This window comes from Rhopilema esculentum, chromosome 6, assembly GCF_057945365.1.
Source record: "Rhopilema esculentum isolate cy_ngs chromosome 6, ASM5794536v1, whole genome shotgun sequence".
Taxonomy (NCBI): domain Eukaryota; kingdom Metazoa; phylum Cnidaria; class Scyphozoa; order Rhizostomeae; family Rhizostomatidae; genus Rhopilema; species Rhopilema esculentum.
Window position 1 is genome coordinate 6,308,974 of NC_142820.1, and position 7,560 is coordinate 6,316,533.

Consider the following 7,560-nt stretch of genomic DNA (forward strand, 5'->3'; position numbering starts at 1 on the left):
GGTATGTGATTTAGAGGATAGAATAACCAAGAAGATGAAAGAGGATGGTGGCTTGAAATACAAGAATGGATGCGAAGAAGAAGTACTTTTGAAATACGACGCACTACCACCGTTACTGAAGCTTAAGGAATATGACACAGAAAACATTGCAGTTAATGACTCGAACTGAACTATTTTTCATCTTGCGTGTCAGTTTTCGTACTGTTTTTAATCGGTGTTACAATGCAACTGATTACACATCTGCATTAAATATTTTCCCTTTCATTGGATAATTTCATTTTTTAACTGTGAAAAATCCACTGTTTGAAGATGGCATTATTGCTTAGCCTGTGACTGCTGGAACGCCAATACAACTAATGATAAAGCAAGAGGCACAATAAACAAAGGTGAAAATGATGATTCAATGCTTTATGGTGAAATTCCAATTCACTTTGCGGAGAATGAGCAACGTGTGTAGTTCGATTTTTCTTTGCATCACTAACACTAGCTTCTCACTGTCCTGCATTTCCTTGAGTAACAAGTTTATGAACCCAACACAAGTCATGACGAAGCTTAAAGATGATAGGCTGTCCAATTCAAATTTGCTCGAAGTTTATATATTTTAAAATTTATACTGATTTTCCCGTGTCTAAAGTAAACCAGTTATCTAGAGGCTTTAATGATCATGTGACAAAGTGTCACGACATCTTGGCTTGGCTTAAAAGTAGTCAAGTAAAGAAATAAAAGGATTGAGCTTCATCTGTTGACAAAACTTAGTTCCTTTAGTAACGTTCTCCTTCTTTAACCTTAAATTTGACTCGTTCTATAGAAAATGTGAATGCCTTAAAAAATCATAAGAATATACAGAAAGTACAGAATTATAATATTTTTTAAGCATCCTATTCAATGTTTTTTAAATAGAGCGAAGATCTCGTGATAGCAGACTTAGTATTGCTTGAATGTAAGAGGACATACTGTCCTTTAGGGGGCACCATGTCCTGTAGAGGGCATAAGCAATCTCCTGTAAAAACTTTCCAAGCCAAGAAAGGAAGAAAAATTTAGAGCATTGTGTAGTAATCTTTGTAGCTGATAATGATAACTGACAAAACAAAGCAAAAAAGAAATAAAGGTCACTTTTATCATCTCCTGCTACAATGCATGACATGGGAACATTCAACTAATTTAGAATCATTTACACACGATTACGCGATTATAATATGAATGTTGGCACTCTTTATTCATTCGGGTTATTGCAAATTAAAAGAACGTGAAAAGATTAACTAATAGAATCACAAGGTAAACGCCCGTATTAAAGCTGCTCTAAATGTGTTTTAAATCCTTGTCACTTTTTTCAAGAAATTTTTGTTTTTACTTTCTCTGTAATTTATATTTAGTGTTGATTTTACGTATTGATTATCTAAACTTGATTGAGTTATGAAGTTATTTCAGTAAAACCTCTTTGAAATTTGTTATTTTCGCTATCGATTTGTGCCAGCGACACCAGCGAATACAAATCTAAGAAACATAGATAGATTGTTTCTCAGACGTGGAAGTATCGTCTGTAGAATTAACTCATAGCAGAAGTTGGAAACCGGGACAAAGACAAGCAAAACTCTCCCAAATTGTTTCAAATGATAAGGAATCTTGTGAAATTTATGTCCTTAGGCATCTGGCATTGCCAATTTGTAAGTTTCTTGTCTGCATTGTGTTGTAACCCGATTACTCTCCGTAGATTTCAGTTTACTCTCCGAAGGAACTTGAATGAATGGGACTGAGGAAATCTGAATAGCAACTATGGTTAATACCTGATTATACTTAACCATGCGATGTCATGATTCCTTCACCGATGATTTATCTTCTCTTCAATTTTGAGCTTTTAGATAATATGTTTAAATATATTTGATTATTTCTTCGATTTTCTGTTACTATTGTTGTTTTTCGCTACAAAAAAGCATACAAAGGATTGTAAGTGAGTCAACTTCTTTGAATACTGTTTGTAGACAGTATTGAGTTAAGATATTTTAATGAGGCAAGAAGCATACAAAGGTGCTCTTTTCACCTCATTGGGATGTTTCTAACTCTATGGATGACACTCGTTATCTACTGCATCTGTAATCACAAGCAGCAGGTGCAAATGTGGTTCATATACCGGGTTTTTTGGATTTATTACCTCTATTATTAATCAGAACATATAACACAAGTTTCGAAGTCTTTTTCATAAACTTAGACAAAGGAACTTATAAAAAAGACGCACTTTTATGAATATTTATTCAAATTGCTTAAACCAAGTGGTTTTCATGCAATACAAATGCCATGTTATGACGTTTAGATAAGTTTGAAAAAATAAACAATGTGTATCAGAGATTTCCGAGCAAATTTGTCTTCAAAGCCGAGGGGATTTCACTCTTGCAAATAGCGTACGCAATTTTCCCTAAAACAAAAGGATTTCCAGGGATTTTCAGATAAAACAATAAGATTTTCTTGATTAAAACAAAAAGTGTACGAGATTTTCTTGGAGTGATTTGCCCCTCGTTCAAAGCTATGCTAATACAGACATATGTGCTGTGGATTGTTAATCGTAAGTAGAAAATAGCATTTCAAATAGAATAAATGTTTGATGCTTCTGATCATTCTTCAAATTATGTCTAGATAATAAAAGACATTGCTGACAGTTATCAAGCAACTCACCAAAAGAGACATTATGGTTAGCAAATGAGGCCTGGTAAAATGCAACGCCAAATACACACAGACTTCTATCCTAGTCAAGGTGAGTGCAAGCGGCCCATTGTCACTCTAGGTCAAAATTAATTCTAATGAAGGAAAATGTCAGATGACCTAGAGAGTTTGTCTCTACTTTGAAGAAAAAATGGAAAATTGAAGTTTTTTCACTGCAACTAAAAGACGTAAGATCACTATACTGCGAGGATGAGAGGAAAATTTTGAATCTTTTTTGATTGAGCAGAACGCGACAAACCGCAGATGTTTGCTTTTTTCAAAGACAAATTTGCTTCTGCTGAAACTTTATGCACTTGCATCCTTAATGTTGATGAATATTTATCATTTCTTTCAAAAAACAGTCTTTCTTTGAATGTCAAATGCAATAAGTGTAGAAAACATCTAGAAATTTGCTTTTTTGCATCACTGAAGTTATGCCCTCCACGCACTCACATTCTTAGCTTAAGCAAATTGTCTTTCTTTTAGCAAAGGTGCTTGTTGGACGCTGCTCCACTATGATTCTTTTTAACTTTCTTCAATGATAGACAACATCAACTGTTCAAAGTTGAATGTGACATTTCCGGCACTTCAAAAGGCTACGAATGCGAATACGAGACTAGGAGATTATTCCTCAGAGGCTGATAATTCTTTGTGGATGTTTTTATTTGTGGCAATAGGGTGAGCAAGATATCATTTGCAACAACGATGATCGCATTTCTGTGTTATTCTTTTTCTTCTGTTTCCAGATTATGTTTTGTAAATCACATATATTTTCCAATTCAGTTTTTTTTATTGAAATCATTCCGCCCTATTCATTGAATCACAAACAGTGTGAAAGGGAACTGATACATAGGTATCTCTAGCTTTCTTTTCCCTCTCTCTCTAGCATTCAGTCATGGCTGTTATGATAATCAGTCCTAAAGGAAAACAATTGAGCTTCTCTGATCTGGTTGATCATTATTACTGGTTAAATCATTAATGATAAACAGGATCGAACATTATAAGATAGTTGAACAAATAGAGGAACCTCAAAATCCAGGATAAATGTGCCATCACTGCATAATGCATAACAATGCAAATCTAGCCTACTTGGCGTTCATAAATTGGTCTTGAGTTTTAATTTCCAGGCGTCATTTGTCTCAATACGTTTTCATTCGCAATAAAGAAAGTAACCTTGCACAAACAATTATAATTTCAGCACTCTTTCTTCTTGTATTTAAAAAAGCCTAAAGCATTACTTCAAGCGATTTTCTGCTTTCTTGACAAAATATTTTGTTAGGATGCTGTGGACAATTTGCCCTTGCCACTCCCCTCCTCTTCTTTCCAACTGATGTTTCCCCTCCTCTTCTTTCCAAGTCGTTGCTTCATTAAACTTCATTAAAGTTCCTTTTAAAGCAAACATTAAGGCTATAAAATGTCAGGAGCCCTTTTTATATTCGGTTCCTTTTTCTATTCGGTTACGTTTTTCTTGAATATATTAGCCTATGACTTTCGAAAAAGGTAGAACAAGGATTTCCATTACTTCCACTCAGGATAAAGACTTAAAACATGCAGAATGAGTCATTTTCTTGAAAATAGTGAGCCTTGCTAATTGTAAAATGGATAATTCTAATTTTATCCTTCATTTTACGCCTAAATAATTTTTGAGTCAAGGTAAGCTCTTACACATAAGAACTGTAACTTCTTGTCACTTTCACTTTCAAGGTAAGCTTAATGACTTACAAAATGAATCATAATAAATAACCTTCAATTTAAAGTGAAAAGTGAGCCCCTTAGTAAGTTGGAAATTGAACTTATGCCTATACATTTGTAAAATTGTTAAACGTTAGATATTAATTTTCAAAAGAACGTCAGACTGCAAACTTGAGTTATTGACAAATTAATTATTTCCAGCCAGTTTTAGATTTAAAAAATAACAGGGGCTTCAGCAAAGCGGGGTATGGGGGGGGGGGAGTAGTGCTCTTTCGGCACATAAAAGATCTTTGCCGGCCAAAGAAGAATATTTTCATATTCTGTAAACTTTATGTAAAATATTTAACATATTATCATTTCTGTAGTAGATGAACTTTCAAGGTATGAAGTATAAATTTTGAAATAGAAACGCATAAAAACAGCATATAAGATTTTTCATCTTTTGACCACACCCTTAGAAAGTGAGATACGCCCTTTTTGTCAACAAAAATCATATCTGTACCTCTCCAGAAAATGTTTTTGGCTTTCCACCTGACAAAAAGACAGTCTCTGGAAACTGTAGTCTTGGAAAATAGATCATATGGACTTGGAAAAATATGTCATTTTATACTCAGATGTATATTTTTCCAAAAGTAAAACTCTTTTTCTTGCAAATAGAATTCATATCTTCCTTGCTTTTTTCAAACTTGAAATACGTAAGCTTATAGACATATGTCATTTTACTTCAGATTCCTATCTGTCTACGAAAAAGCCTGCTCTTTGAAAAAAGTCACCTTTTTACCGCCTTTACTTTACCAACGCGTTAGCTTATAGATTCGGGAAAAATGTCAGTTTAACTCGGATCGAGCTTTGTGGAAGAAAACCTATTCTCTTCAAAATAACTCTTTCTTGATTTAGTGAAATTTGAAAAACGTCACCCAGTAAACACGAGAAACATGTGATTTTTTCTTCAGATAAATCATTTCAAAAGTATCCATATTCTTTTGCAAGAAGAAATCTTTCTTGACTGTATCAATCTTGAAAAAATTGAGCATAAGTCTTGAAAAATAAAGTACTCTGGACTCAGAAAAAACTTTATCAAAATAAGCCTATTCTCTTGCAAAATAAAATCTTTCTTTGCTGTATAAAATTTGAAAAAATGTAAGCCTAAAGACCTAAGAAATATGTAATTTTTTTACTCGGATTTATCTTTATAAAAGTAAGGCTATTCTCTTGCAAAAAGAACTCTTTCTGGACAGTGAAAAATTTCAAAACGTTAGCTTTTACACTTCGAAATTATATCATTTTTACCTGGATAAATGTTTGTCAAAGTAAAACTATTATCTTTCAAAAAGCAATCTATCTTGACAGTACAAAATACGAAAAACAAATCGAAGCCTATAGACTTTAAAAATATGTCTTTTTTTGCCGGGATAAATGTAAGGCAGTTCTCTTGCAAAAAGAGCTTCTTTTTGAAGATATAAATTTTGAAGAAACGTAAGCCTATGGACTTTGTCATTTTATGTCATTTTATAAGCGGAAAAATCTTCAAAAGAGTAAGGCTCTACTATAGCAAAAACAACTCTTTTTTGGAGCTATAAGTTTTGAAAAACGTATCCTATTATACATTTTAAAACGTATAAAAACGTATAAACTTTGAAATACATTATTCGATACTGATCTAATCTTTATAAAAGTAAGACTATTCTCTTTTTAAAAAACTCTACTTGACTTTTTTAAATTTAAAAATGTAAGCCTATAGACTTAAAAATTATGTCACTGTATATCCGGATACATTTATAAAAAGTAAGACTATTCTCTTTTTAAAAAACTCTACTTGACTTTTTTAAATTCAAAAATGTAAGCCTATAGACTTAAAAATTATGTCACTTTATACCCGGATACATTTATAAAAAGTAAGACTATTCTCTTTTTAAAAAACTCTACTTGACTTTTTTAAATTTAAAAATGTAAGCCTATAGACTTAAAAATTATGTCACTGTATATCCGGATACATTTATAAAAAGTAAGACTATTCTCTTTTTAAAAAACTCTACTTGACTTTTTTAAATTTAAAAATGTAAGCCTATAGACTTAAAAATTATGTCACTTTATACCCGGATACATTTATAAAAAGTAAGACTATTCTCTTTTTAAAAAAACTCTACTTGACTTTTTTAAATTTAAAAATGTAAGCCTATAAAACTTAAATCGTCTTGGAAAATATGTTTTATACTCGGATCAATCTTCAAAAAGGCAAAATGTTTCTCTTGCAAAAAGAGTTCTTTCTTGACAGTATTGAATGTGAATAACATAAGACTGTAGACATGGACAATTTGTTATCGTAAGTCACTTTGATACTCAATCCAAAGATAATCCCTTAGAATTAGAAAACGTTTTATATTGTGTAACTGTCAACTTTGATCGAAAGGCACGCGTTCTCAACTGTAAAATTCTTTATTTTTACTCAAGTTTTTACACTTTCAAAAAGCAAATTAGTAGACTTACGAACGGATGATTTCGATTTATTTTTATCTTTGGTTAAAAGTAGGTATTTAAACATACAAAATGAGTAATTGCTAGTCACTTTCACTTTTCGCACAAAAGCCACATGCTATTACTGTATTAACTACAGACTTGCAAAAAGGAGCCATTACATTGTCATTCAAAAAGCCCAATAGCTTCCAAAATCCGTCATTTCCACTCAAATTTATTTTCAACTAGGCTTATAGATATGCAAAATAAGTTCTTTCTTACCAAATGTTCTTTTCATCCAAAGTAGACCTATATACTTACAAAAAATAAATCATTTGTAAGCCTATAGACTAATATAGGCTAATACCTTATTATCAAAATAAATAAATCATATATCAGGACTCTTGAGGTTCGCTTAACACTACATGCAAGAAGAGACATTAAGAAGTATCTTAGTATTGTTCAACCACCCTCCAGTTACTGTTGCTCTATTTAGCGATGTTGCGGAGCAACCAAGTTGAAAATCTTGCATCAACTACAGAACAGAGCTGCCAGAATTGTCACCAGCAGCCCTTTTGACACTCTAGCTGCTCTTCTATTGCAGCGGCTTGACTGGCGTGTGCAATGGTATATAAGTCATTAAATGACTTTGCATTGAAAAATTAGGTTATATTTTCGAAAAATTGTCTAATATTTATAACAGGGTGTTACACAATGAAA

The 7,560-nt window shown here is 32.3% G+C and overlaps 1 long non-coding RNA gene across 2 annotated transcripts; it reads left to right on the forward strand.

Moving 5' to 3' along the window:
* Positions 1-283: 283 nt before the first annotated feature.
* LOC148960105 (uncharacterized) lies at positions 284-6,080 on the forward strand. Of its 2 annotated transcripts, none has more exons than XR_016143811.1 (3): positions 284-386; positions 2,629-2,746; positions 3,181-6,080. It is a non-coding gene; the product is annotated as an uncharacterized LOC148960105 (long non-coding RNA). The 2 variants fall into 2 exon arrangements; XR_016143810.1 differs by having other exon boundaries at positions 290-449.
* The last annotated feature ends 1,480 nt before the right edge of the window (positions 6,081-7,560 follow it).